This window comes from Rana temporaria, chromosome 6 (genome assembly GCF_905171775.1).
Source record: "Rana temporaria chromosome 6, aRanTem1.1, whole genome shotgun sequence".
Classification (NCBI taxonomy): domain Eukaryota; kingdom Metazoa; phylum Chordata; class Amphibia; order Anura; family Ranidae; genus Rana; species Rana temporaria.
This window is the reverse complement of record NC_053494.1, coordinates 162,126,143-162,136,862: the sequence shown is the minus strand read 5'-3', so window position 1 is coordinate 162,136,862 and position 10,720 is coordinate 162,126,143. Positions and strand designations below refer to the sequence as shown.

At 38.7% G+C, this 10,720-nt stretch overlaps 1 non-coding gene across 1 annotated transcript; it reads right to left on the bottom strand.

The window, feature by feature from the left end:
* Positions 1 to 904: 904 nt before the first annotated feature.
* On the bottom strand, positions 905 to 1,011 carry LOC120944565. Its single transcript, XR_005750427.1, has one exon. It is a non-coding gene; the product is annotated as a U6 spliceosomal RNA (small nuclear RNA).
* Positions 1,012 to 10,720: the final 9,709 nt, after the last annotated feature.

The window sequence follows — 10,720 nt, the reverse complement described above, 5'->3', positions numbered from 1 at the left end:
ATCAATCGGACTTTGGTTCTACTAGCTTGATACTTTGTTTCATGTTTTATAAATGTCTTTTCATTTATTTTAAACAGCTGCTGCTATAGATAGATTTTACTTCACCTTAAGTATTTATCTATTTAATTTATTTAACTTATTCATCATGTATTCACTGTTTGATATTTCTTATCAGTTGTTCCTTATAAACAGTTGATATAATTTTCCTTGGCGCCGGGAAGTGCACCGTGGGCCCCCCTTTTTTGTGCACCTCTGTCTGATATATATGTGTATATATATATATATATATATATATATATATATATATATATATATATAGCCAGCACAGGTGTATCAATTGTCCTCAATTACCTCCCCCTCCCTTTTATATTCTGACACCTGTGTTTTGGACCTTTATGCCTACAGTATATAGTGGTTGGGTGTATGGCTTTTCCATTCTCAATTGCAATCCATTCATGTAGCCTCTTGTAAGCTCTAGTCTTAGTGTCCCTGCCCAAGTTGTGGCCAGTATATCCGGGAGAAAGATGCTTGATTTTTAACTGCTCTGGTTTATGTTTGACACTTCCATGTTGAAAAGGTATTTGCTTTATACCTTAGAAATGTATACCATGCATGGTAATGAATTTGATTATATTTTAATATAATATGTTTCTACTTCTCCAAATATCCCTGATTCCCCTGATGAAGATTGTGACTAGTATAACTGAAATGCATAGGAGTGACTTTGGGTAGGATTTTTTATTAAGAAATTAATTTGTAAACTGCTATGTATACCTGCACAAAAAAACATTTTAAGATATGCATTATTTACATTTTTGTACAAATAAAATTGTTATCAATATCCAATATATTATTATACTTGTTGTGTGTACTTTTTATTTTTTGTGTATATATATATATATATATATATATATAACACTTCACGGATTTGTGTGTCAACCTTACGCAGGGGCCATGCTAAACTTCTCTGTTTAGTTTCAATTTCAGTATATGTCCTCATGAAGCGAGGATGGGTGTGATTGTTTTTGCTTTTCAAAAAGTCCAAGGGGAGTTAAGAATACAAACTGTTTGGTTATCCCCTGTTAAGCTTTTGTATGGGACTCTTTGGAGACCTTGTAAAAAGGGCATTTCTTTAGACAGGGAAGGGTACTACCAAATGATAGATCTATCCTCCAATTGATAGATACAATTTGGATAATGAAAGGATATACTGTATTGGGGATAAATGGATTAATCCTCTTTTTCACTCATTTGTATGAATTCTTTATATAAAAAAGTGGCAAAGTTGGAGGTGTTCACCATATGGAAAAAGGGACATAATGTGATTCACTCAATTGTATTATAATGGTTCAGTAAAGTCAATTCAGCAGTTGCAAGAAGAATCTATGCTAATTAAAAAAAAAAAAAACTGCAATTGTGCCATGCAATTATGTCTCTTTTATGTGACATAATTGAGGAAAGGTGCATTCCGTGCACTTTCTTTCTGCACTGTGTTTAAAACACTGCCTTTGCGATCTGCTGCCAAAACAGCACTCCAAACACAGATTGCAAATGCAGAGAGATTGCAAACGGCAGAACGCATGGTACCATAGTACCATGCAATTTGGTGAGGCGCATTTTTGAAAAGTGGCGCATTCATTACTTTTAGTGCAGTCCAGTGCAATATGCAGCCCATTCAAATAAAAGGCCTGCCAAATTGTACTGCAGGGGAACACACAGGAATCACATAGTAATGCGGACTGCATTCCTGTGTGATTCTGGTGTGAATTAGCTCTTAATGATCTTATTTATAAAATGTATAAATGTTTTATCTTATATGGCCTTCTTGATAAAATGTGTGAATGATTTTATATATCTCCTTATTATACCATGTCATAGTGTTCTATAGTCATTTCACATATTGTGCATTTAAATAGTTGAATATATCCATGGTTATGCTGGAAAGATGGATCAAAGCAAGCCAATTTTAGTCATTCTACACAAAGAGCAGTTTGTAGTATAAGTTACACTTTCACCCAAATCAGATTCTTCATGTCCATCTCAATAATGGCATTTAACACAACAATGAAAAAGCAATAAAATTCTTTTAGTTAGCCGAGTGACTGTACATGATGAAACCTTCTGGATGTTAATTGCACCAACGGCTCCCTAATGAAAGTTTGTGTCTATTAAATCTTAACAGGCCTAGTTGTAAAAAAGGCGCCAAGCTATCTGCTATGTGCAGGAATGTCCAAGGCAGCAGTTTGGAGCTTGTAATACATTGTAATTATTCTAGTTATTAGTACTGAATGAAGAAAGTTTATACCATACAAATGAATTGATTTTAACAATGCTTTTGCTTAGTGGAAACCTGCAAGATAGCTCAATTTTCACCTAAGTGTAGGATGATAATGTGGCACCATTTGAATTTAAAAATGATAAATTCTTTAATTTGAGCAATTTAATATTTTATTCATCCTTAAAGAGACATTGTTTTTCAAATAATGAATAACAACTGTGTAAATGACAGTATTTGTAATATATTTCAGTGTTTGTATATTACAGTTAAAGGAAACCTGTCATTGAAATGGCTGTCATTGCTTACCCCTCCTACGGAGAATGCAAGTTGACTGACTGTGATGCTGATAAAATGGCTTCAATAATGGAACAAGTATCCAGATCAGAAGTTCTAAGCTCACTTTGACTTTCTAATATCAAGGCTTGTTCTGAGTCTTTTTGGATAATTTAGCTTAGTGAATTCAATGAAAATTCACTTTGCAAAATAACCATTCGCATGCAAGGAAAATAAGAAAGCAGGATTTTTGCATGCATGTAATTAGATGACAGAAGTCATCAGAGCTTTGACTCATTCACTAAGCTAAGAGGAAATTTTCTTCCAAAGTGAAAATTCCCCTGCAAAATGAACAGCCTATTTGCCTTTAGTAAAACCACAGCAGTAGCTTAGAAAGTATTGGAGCTAAATGCAGCCAAGTGGCTAGTATTCTTAGAAGTTTGCAGTGCTAGCCCCAATAATATTCTTAGGATTTGCACCATTATTGGGCAGATTGGTATTGTTAATATGTTCCCCCCTATCATTGTACCGCGGCATATTACCTTACAGCAGTGCTTCTCAATCCTGTCCTTAAGTAACCCCAAAGGGCCAAGTTTTGGGAATTTCTCTTAGCTAAAATAGCTATTCAAAATACCAAGCCATTGACTCTTATTTAAAGCACTTGTGCAAAATTAAGGAAAACCTGCCAACATGATCTGTTGGGGGTACTTGAGGACAGGGTTGAGAACCACTGCCTTACAGGACATCTCATTGAATATCCTGTCTTCCGATGAAGCAATATAATGAAACACAATTAGATATTATAATCCCTCCATAGCTCTCTTGGATTAAAAATACAACATAAATTATGAATAGTGATATACATCAGACAGACCTAGATTCACGATCTGATTTTGAAAAAGCTACATGTTTTCTCTATTTATGCCGTGGATGGGATTGTGAAACATCAGGGGTTATATGTACACTATATTACTAAAATTATTGCCTGCCTTTACACACACATGAACTTTAATGGCATTCCAGTCTTAGTCCGTAGGGTTCAGTATTGAATTGGCCCACCCTTTGCAGCTATAACAGCTTCAACTCTTCTGGGAAGGCTGTCCATAAGTTTTAGGAATGTGTCTATGGGAATGTTTAAACATTCTTCCAGAAGCGCATTTGTGAGGCCATTCACTGATAAGAACAAGAAGGCCTGGCCCACAGGCTCCTCTCTAATTCATCCCAAAGGTGTTCTATCAGGTTGAGGTCAGGACTCATCCACATCTTTATGGACCTTGCTTTGTGCACTAGTGTGCAGTCATGTTGGAACAGAAAGGCAACATCCACAAACTGTTCCCAGAAAACTGTCCAAAATGTCTTGGCATGCTGACGCCTTAAGAGTTCTCTTCACTGTAACTAAGAGACTAAACCCAACCCCTGAAAAACAACCCATGACCATAATCCCCCCTCCACCAAATAATTTGAACCAGCGTTCAAACACTAAAAATATAGTGTGTGTGTATATATATATATATATATATATATATATATATATATATATATATATATATATCGCAAAAGTGAGTACACCCCTCACATATTTGTAAATGATTTATTATCTTCTCATGTGACAACACTAAGGAAATTACACTTTGCTACATGTAAAGTAGGGAGTGTACAGCTTGTATAGCAGTGTAAATTTGCTGTCCCCTCAAAATAACTCAACACATCGCCATTAATTTCTAAACCGCTGGCAACAAAAGTGAGTACACCCCCAAGTGAAAAAGTCCAAATTGGGCCCAAAGTGTCAATATTTTGTGTGCCCACCATTATTTTCCAGCACTGCCTGAACCCTCTTGGGCATAGAGTTCACCAGAGCTTCACAGGTTGCCACTGGAGTCCTCTTCCACTCCTCCATGAGGACATTACAGAGATGGTGGATGTTAGAGACCTTGCACTCCTCCACCTTCCATTTGAGGATGCCCCACAGATGCTCAATAGGGTTTAGGTCTGGAGACATGTTTGGCCAGTCCATCACCTTTACCCTTAGCTTCTTTAGCAAGGCAGTGGTCGTCTTGGAGGTGTGTTTGGAGTCATTATCATGCTGCAATAATGCCCTGCGGCCCAGTCTCTAAAGGGAGGGGATCATGCTCTGCTTCAGTATGTCACAGTAAATGTTGGCATTCATGGTTCCCTCAAAGAACTAAAGCTCCCCAGTGCCGGCAGCACTCATGTAGCCCCAGACCATGACATTCCCACCACCATGGTTGACTGTAGGAAAGACACACTTATCTTTGTACTCCTTGCCTAGTTGCCACCACACACATTTGATACCATGTGAACCAAATTAGTTTATCTTGGTCTCATCAGACCACAGGACATTCCAGTAATCCATGCCCTTAGTCTGCTTGTCCTTAGCAAACTGTTTGTGGGCTTTCTTGAGCATCATCTTTAGAAGAGGCTTCCTTCTGGGACAACATTCATGCAGACCAATTTGATGCAGTGTGCAGCGTATGGTCTGAGCACTGACAGTCTGACCCCCACCCCTTCAACCTCTGCATCAATGCTGGCAGAACTCATATGTCTATTTCCCAAAGACAACCTCTTGATATGATGTTGAGCATGTACACTTAACTTCTTTGGTCGACCATAGTGAGGCCTGTTTTGAGTGGAACCTGTCCTGTCAAATCGCTGTATGGTCTTGGCCACCATGCTGCAGCTCAGTTTCTTGGAAATCTTCTTATAGCCTAGGCCATCTTTATGTAGAGCAACAGTTCTTTTTTTCAGATCCTCAGAGAGTTCTTTGCCATGAGGTGCCATGTTGAACTTCCAGTGACCAGTATGTGAGAGTGGTAACACTAAATTTAACACACCTGCTCCCCACTCACAGTTGAGACCTTGTAGCACTAATGAGTCACATGACACCGGGGAGGGAAAATGGCTAATTGGGCCCAATTCTTTTAGGGGTGTACTCACTTTTGTTGCCAGTGGTTTAGACATTAAAGGGTCACTAAAGGAAAAAAATGTTTTTGCTGAAATGACTGTTTACAGGGTATAGAGACATAAAAGTTAACTGATTCCTTTTAAAAATGATTAACAATAGATTAAATTCTATCATATAATGTGCCTCTAGTTTCACTTTCGGTTTAAAACTGGCTTCATGTTTATGTGAAGTAAAGAGACCCACAGAACAAAACCAAACAAATCCAGGGCAGTGTTTTGTTTTTAAAATGAATCTGATTGGTTCTGAGGAGTTTTAGACACACAGCTTAGACCACAGTGAGAAGCTCCCATGAGTTTTTTCATAAGGAGCCAGACAAGCAGGAAGTGTAGAGATCACAGCAGAATTACAGCTACTTCAAAGCAAAAACGAACAATGAGGACATGAAACCAGGACTGCAGTAAGGTAAAGGAAGCTATTTAGCTAAAAAAAATGTTTCCTTTAGTGATCCTTTAATGGTGTGTTGAGTTATTTTGAGGGGACAGCAAATCTACACTGTTATACAAGCTGTACACAACACAATCTCCTGTTCTTGGGGGCCTAGTCTATAGATAAGTGGTGCAGCCAACACTCTGGAATAAAGATGGAATGCCCGTGGTCTTGCTGCCCTCTTCAGAACAATAGGTGTCCTTAGAACTGAAACAAAGAAAGAGGAAAAGAGGGCACACCAACTTTATGCATTACCAAAGATAAAATGTATTAAAAAAACAGTAACAGCAATAGTCAAACTCACAAACAAATGTGCAAAAGGGCTTGTCAGTACACCAGCAAATGGAACCATGTCTCTAGACACCTGCAACCTGGCCCGGGTGTTAAAAGGGACCCGATGGCATTGCAAACGGATAACGCATTTCAAGGGAGGACCCTCTTCCTTAGAGCCAAAGCACACAATATATATATATATATATATATTCACACAATATATATATACAGGCATACCCCACTTTTAAGTACACAATGGGGTTTATTTACTAAAGCTGGAAAGTGCAAAATCAGGCTCACTTCTGCATAGAAACTAATGAGCTTCTTACCAAAGCTTGTTCAATTAAGCTTTTGTAATAAAACCAGGAAGCTCATTGGTTTCTATGCAGAAGTGAGCCTAATTTTGCACTTTCCAGCTTTAGTAAATAAAAGCTATTGTGTACTTAAAAGTGGGGTATGCCTGTATATATATATATATATATATATATATATACACACACACACACATATATACACATAAACATGGCAGGGGGACGTGGTTACTGTCTTCAGGGGTCTGATTGAGGAAGGAGGACGTCAATCATCTTCCTTCTTCCCCCTCAGAACCCTCTGGATTCTCTGTTCTCTCCCTCATTCATCAGCTCTAAGCTGGTGAATCGGGGAGGGTGAATTCTGACACAGATTGCCAGTGAAGTGCAGAGATCGCACCTACATAAACTGGCCATTTCTGTGTCAATCAATGACAGTTTCTTTGTGTGCAGAGATGATTGGGGGAGAACATAAATCATTCATAAACCATTAATGAACTGAAATCAACGGCGATCCTTGGGATCGCTGCTGTTCACAGTTTTTTAAACTGACACAAAAACCCTATAGTTCATGGGTGCTCAACCTGTGGCTCTCCAGCTGTTGCAGAACTTCAAGTCCCATCATGCCTCTGCCTTTGGGAGTCATGCTTGTAACAGTCAGTAGCTTGCAATGCCTCATGGGAATTGTAGTTCTGAAACAGCTGGAGAGCCACAGGTTGAGCACCCATGTATAGTTGCTGCATGCAAATTTTTTGTTAAAAAAATACTTGCTGCATGTCAAAGCATCCTTTTTGACACATAGCTGCCTATTGATATTCTTCTGCCCTAGACACCACATAAAAGCTTAAAGTGGTATTAAAGACTTGTTTTTTTTAAAACAAGCATGTCATACTTGCCTGCTCTGTGCAGTGGTTTTTCACAAAGCAGCCTCGATCCTCCTCTTCTCGGGTCCCTCGTTGATGCTCCCAAGCCCTTGCCTCCTGCTAAGTTTCCCCATGGCAAGCAGCTTGATATGAGGGCACCCGAGAAGGTTTGCTCCTGAGCCACTGTTCTGTATGTCAATTCACACACAGAGCCATGGCTTGCCCTACCCTTTCTCTCTCCAAATTGCATTCTAATATTCAGTGTTTGACCCATCTTGTCTCCTGACTCTGCTGTATCCTAGGTTCCTGTTGATGACCTTGGCTCATATCCTGACTATACCTTCTGCCAGCTGTTTTTATAACTCAGCTGCCTGCCTGTAATCAACTCTAGTTTGGACTTAAACCTTGCTTCTGCTTCTATCTTGGTACCTCCACTGCCCAGTGTTTCTGACTTGGCTTATCCTGGCTACAACTCTTCTCCTTGCACCTGCGAGTTCCTGTGCCTGCCCTGCATACCAGCTTTCTGTGCACATCTGGTGCAAGAATCTTCAGCAGCACAGCATCTCCCAGACTGTCGTCTGATCTGCTCCTGCATCTGGACTAACTGCAGCCACTTTTGCCGCTCCTTGTCCTGCTGCACCCTATCTCCAATCCCAGAGGTTACTGAGCAGTAGGCAAGGCTTTTTTTCTCATATAATAGGTGCAGGAACTCAACCATGCCCTGCACACACCCTGGTTACCTGCATCCCCTTTCTCCCCATCCTGCATTTAGTGGGAGCCCCTCACATCAGATCTGAGGAAGCCAAGCTGTCACTTGAAAACACAGAAGTCCGGCTTCTGTGCTTACAAGTGACAGCTTGGCTGCCACAGAGCAATAGTGGTCAGCAGGGAACAGAGGGCCTGAGCTGGAGGTGGTGGAATTGAGTCTATTGACTGGCCAAAAGTTCAATATGCAATGATATTGATACAGATTACATTAACCCACTGTTATCTCATAGAGTACAAATATTGGTGGTGTTACACTTAAATTGGTTAAATTGTACAAGCACCTGTTGAAGTATTAAGTACACTTACAACGTATTTCCAGTACTCTGTGTAATCATTTTCCAGCCTTTTCCTTAAAAGCCAGTGTCTGCTGGGCCGGACTTTAAAGGGAGAAGATGGATTGCTGATTTTTGATTTAACAAGCTGAATTCCCTCAGTTATAGCTTGAATTAAGCCATGGTTTTTACTACAAACAGAAGAGATTATAGACTCCTAGGATAGCCATGTAGCAGCTATAATTCATTCTCATGTACCAATGATCCCATTTTATTTCCACAAGTCAAGGGTCAACATAACCTTATTTTATTTTTTTCTTCATCGCGTTCTGAAGTCTGACTGTATTATTAAGCTTTCCAATACTTACACTACCTCTTGCAATCCACCAAGGATTTATGCTTCAACTCTGCATGTATTAAGAATGCAGCCATAGCAACTACTAGCATTAATGAACTATTTGCTTATGCAGTAATAATTAACTTCCATTACATTACTTTGTGTGATTACTTTCTTAATTGCCTGAATTATGCATCCATTTAATATTTAATAACCATTCTCAGAAATCAGACAGTGTTAAAAAACAAATTGCTCACAGTTTCCCCGCCATAATTAAGCGCACAAGAATAAATGGAACCTTTTAAAATGAATGTCGTGAGATTATTCCTTTGCATATAGAACACTGTTTTAAATTAGCTATTTATTAAGTTTAAATTTAAAATCAAATAGACCATTTTTCACTTACGCCAGTGGGAAATCAACCTTACAGTACCTGCATTAAATGTTTTGATTTCTTAAGGAATTCTCTAATGTACTGTAATGTTGATACTTTAGAGAAATTGGAAACAAAGTTGGCTGTTGTTGGGGTTATTAACTAATCTTGTGCAAATATGTCAAAACCCACAGCAACCAACAAGACATTTGTATTCATTGTTTATTTTGTAGCACGTAGATCCAAGTTAATTGTGTGTTGTTTATATGTAATATACTGCATAACCTATCTGGAGAACATGATTTTAATTATATACCTCCCGCCCAGCCTTTTTAATGTATAATATACGGTATATACTGTAATAAATTTAAATATATTTTTTAAAAACGAAAGCCCCTCTTTGAGGCTAAATTCCTCAACTGTCAGTTTTTGGGGTCTGATAAACCCTGGGGCATTGCTAAGACTAGGTAATAAGTTCAGGTTTGCTGCTACCATGGGTTTGTGGTGACTGTTCATGATCTGTGAACTTTGCGCACCCCAAACTTTGGCCATAAAATGTTAGCAGGTTTACTAATAGAAATAAGTAGGTAACAACTTATAGTGCAATGCATAACTAGTACCCTTTTAAGGATAGAATACAAGAGCTCCCTTCCTATAAAAGACTGGACTCAAAGCAGCCATATTGTTAGCTGACAATTCTCTATAGAGCAAGATACTACTATTTTTATTTTTTGGCTTTGGTACATGTACCCCATGGCTGTGCCCTGAATTCCTTGATATTTGTTTGCAGGGCTTTTTTTCTGGGGGAACTTGGGGGAACTCGGTTCCACCACCTCTGGCTCAGACCCTTTGGTGCCTGCTCACTACAATCACTTGTAAACACAGAAGTCTGGTTTCTGTGTTTACAAGTGACAGCTCTGCACTCTGTGTGTAACCCCCTGAACTCTGCACTCTGTATGTAATGCAATTCTGGTATTTAATGCCCCTTTAAGACCCTTCTACTGTTTTTGAAATCTGAACAGGGTCGTGGTTGAGTTCCTGCACCTATTTTCTGAGAAAAAAGCTCTGTTTGTTTGTCAATAGCATGTTTATTAGCCATACAAATGATCAGAATAAAATACCACAACATTCATCTACCATACACTTCAATGTGGTTTATTGCAAAGTTTGCAGACTTCAAACCTCAAGCATGATTTGCGATACTGTTGGTGAACAAATCCCAGCAACACTCAATTGGCAGTTTCAGGCAACATCCAATCATCAGGCTGCTAACAGATCTATGGTGTGGACATGGTATGACTATTCCACAGGAGTTCATTGTGGAATTCCAGTTTCAGATAACAGATAGAAAATCTACAATTTAATATATTTTAAATTTAGAAATAGAAGAGGAAATGTATTCAGAATGACATATATCTTTTAACAGTTTATCAACACAACACACAAGAAAAGCATTAACATTTCTCTGCAATTTAACCTTTTAATATTTTCATCCAGAAGACTCAGAAATCTGTACTTGTTACACACTAGCAATGTTAGGACATGACATCAAAGGAGAGTCAAAAA